At 42.2% G+C, this 2,880-nt stretch overlaps 1 non-coding gene across 1 annotated transcript; it reads left to right on the plus strand.

The window, feature by feature from the left end:
- The first annotated feature begins 663 nt into the window (after positions 1-663).
- On the plus strand, positions 664-735 carry trnae-uuc (transfer RNA glutamic acid (anticodon UUC)). Its single transcript has one exon. It is a non-coding gene; the product is annotated as a tRNA-Glu (tRNA).
- Positions 736-2,880: the final 2,145 nt, after the last annotated feature.

The raw sequence follows: 2,880 nt of genomic DNA on the forward strand, positions 1-2,880 counted from the left end.
TCATCAACTAACTATAAACTGTAACTATGGTTCATGCATTTATAATCACCTGAAAATAAGAATCTTTTTTATTTTTGTTACTTAAAAATGATCCTTTTTTTTTTACTTTCATGTGTTGTTTCTCCTTTACACTAGGAAGGTGAGGGTGATGTGAGGAGATTGCAATGCAATATGATGACAGTATGATGACAAAGTGAGACAGGTGATAAAACACACAGAAACACCACACGTGATAAAACGAACAAACTAAATACAGTACTCACTTCTTATGGACGCACACAGAATATGAAAAGGAAAAAGAAAATTATGAAAGGGAGTGATAATCCAGAAGTCCAACTGAACCAGAATGAAAAGAAGTGCCAGCAGTGTCTCCCAGAACAGAAGAAAAAAAGAGCCTGTTTAAAGTCTCTTCAATTAAGGCACTTAATTACCAAACTGTCATTGGTCCAGGCTGTCATGGGGACCGCATGCACATTGAATGGTGCTTGGTCCAGGTGAGTGGGTGAAACTACTTTTTCAGAGACCAAGAGAATAATAAACCAAGCTTGTATAATTGTTTGTTTTTTTGTATTATAGGTCAGTGCAATTATTTCATACCAAGAATAACGTAGAGAATAAAACAGCTGATTTCTGTCAGCAGGCGGTCTCCTTATGTTGTAGCGGTCCCATATGGTCTAGCGGTTAGGATTCCTGGTTTTCACCCAGGCGGCCCGGGTTCGACTCCCGGTATGGGAATTAGCTTTTGAGATAAGACCGATAAGACAAGACGCTCTGTCAGCCTGACACCGACAGAGAAGTCTGCGATCGTGACTGTCTGTCATGATGTTGATGACTTGGACATCCTGCTGTCATTCAGCGGCTCATCTCCTGATCCAGATCCGGCCTGTGTCACAGGTGGTAAGGGGAGATGCCGTCCATGCAGGGGGCGCCTCAAAGGGTGGAAGACAAAAAACTACAACTAGTTGGTACTATTATTTTTTAACACGAAAATAATAAGCCCACATCACTTTAACTGCATAGAAAAGCCTATTTAATAACAATAATAATAATATTTTCCTGACCCCCTGTCTGTTCAGCAGGTGTTATACATTTATCATATACATGTTGAAATGTCCTTACTTTCCCACCTCTTCATTTTTTACAGTTTTTTTTGTCTAAAGTGTGTTTATAGTGTTAAACTTCACATCAGTGCCCATCATTAATGTTAATACTCAGCATTCCTATATAATATATTATACTGCGACAATCAGCATTTCACTGCTTTCTTTACAGGACAGGGACTTTCAAATGAGGTGAAATCTTTGCTCTGTGTGTGAGGAGGAAAAATGATTTCATGTTAATTTGCATATTCATTTTTCTAAGTTCCATTTGGAATGAGACAGGTTCTGTGTTCTGAATATATTTGCATATAAGAGAGAGAGACAGAGAGATCAGCACTTATTCCTGGATCATCTTCGAAGAGGAAGGACGTCCCTGCAGCTGGTTGAACAAATCGATTCTTCAATATGCTTCTTCTGAACGGCATCGTCTTGGAGAAGGAGCACATGTGTTTTTTTCCTGCATTTTACGCAAGTAACTTTCACAGATTGCATTTTAGATAAGAAGGAGGTGCAACTGAACTCTCACAATGATGTCTTTAAACTTTGCCTCACTCACTGCACGTGTGCAAAATGGACTGCATGCAACGTCTTTCTTTACAGGACAGGAACTTTCATGTGAGGTGAAAGCTTTGCAGTCATTGCTCTGTGTTTTCTCAGCTCTTTCAAATAAACAGAAGGAAAGATTATTTCATGTTAATTTGCTGAATATGACTGAAACTGAGCACTCTTACCTAAATAACTTCAGCAGGTTACATTCCCAATAAGCAGGAGGTAGATCTGTTGAGCTGCAACTGTGCTCACACAATGATATCCAAACCAAGGACTGACACACCTGCAAGGTGCACAACCCAGGTAATGAGGAGGAAGAAAAGGACCTGGAAGAGACAATGAAAATGTCCATTGTCCAGAACTACAAAGAGAAGGCAGAGTCCTTTGCAGGAGTGGGCCAGGATGAAGGAGGAACAGCAAAGAATGAGGAACGAACAGAACGAGATGAAGATGAAGAATTACCAGCCTGTCGTACAAGAGTGGACCAGCAGAAAGTAGCAATTCCTCGGTAAGGGAAGGTGGATGATCAGGAGGAGAAACAGTCTGCTGTCCAGGCGTAAAACAAGAGACAAGTGGAGAGAGGGAAAAGGCAGAAGACAGACGCAAGAGACAAACGAGTCAGAAGCTACCAGAGGGAGGAGAAGAAGGAGCGAGAGACACCAAACCAGGAAAAAAGAAGCTCCAAATGTCGGCCAGCTTTCAAAGCTGAACACATGGTGGAGCAGGAGTTGCTGTAAGTGGAGCCACTGAGCGAGGACGAGGTCAGAGGTACAGAGGTACAGCATAAATATTCTGCTCTACTTTACATCTTACATGCAGTCTCAGTTAGTCCTCTCCATATGGTTCTAGCTGCTCCCTCTTTAACATGACATGTACTCAACTGCATTTTGTGCACATCAGAACATTGACAGCATGACAGTGGATAAGTTTGCAGCCTACCTCTGTACCTCTGACCTCGTCCTCACTGAATGGCTCCACTTACTGCAACTCCTGCTCCACCATGTGTTCAGCTTTGAAAGCTGGCCGACATTTGGAGCTTCTTTTTTCCTGGTTTGCTCTGTCCTTCCTCTCCTCTTTCCCTCTTTCTTTTAACTCTTCTGTGTCTCTCGCTCCTTCTTCTTCTCCTCCCTCTGCTGGCTTCTGACTCGTTTGTCTCTTGCGTCTCTCTTCTGCCTTTTCTCTCTCTCCACTTGGCTCTTGTTTTACGACTGTTTCTCCTCCTGATCATCCA

Source organism: Larimichthys crocea, unplaced genomic scaffold (assembly GCF_000972845.2).
Source record: "Larimichthys crocea isolate SSNF unplaced genomic scaffold, L_crocea_2.0 scaffold47523, whole genome shotgun sequence".
In the NCBI taxonomy this organism is placed as follows: Eukaryota; Metazoa; Chordata; class Actinopteri; family Sciaenidae; genus Larimichthys; species Larimichthys crocea.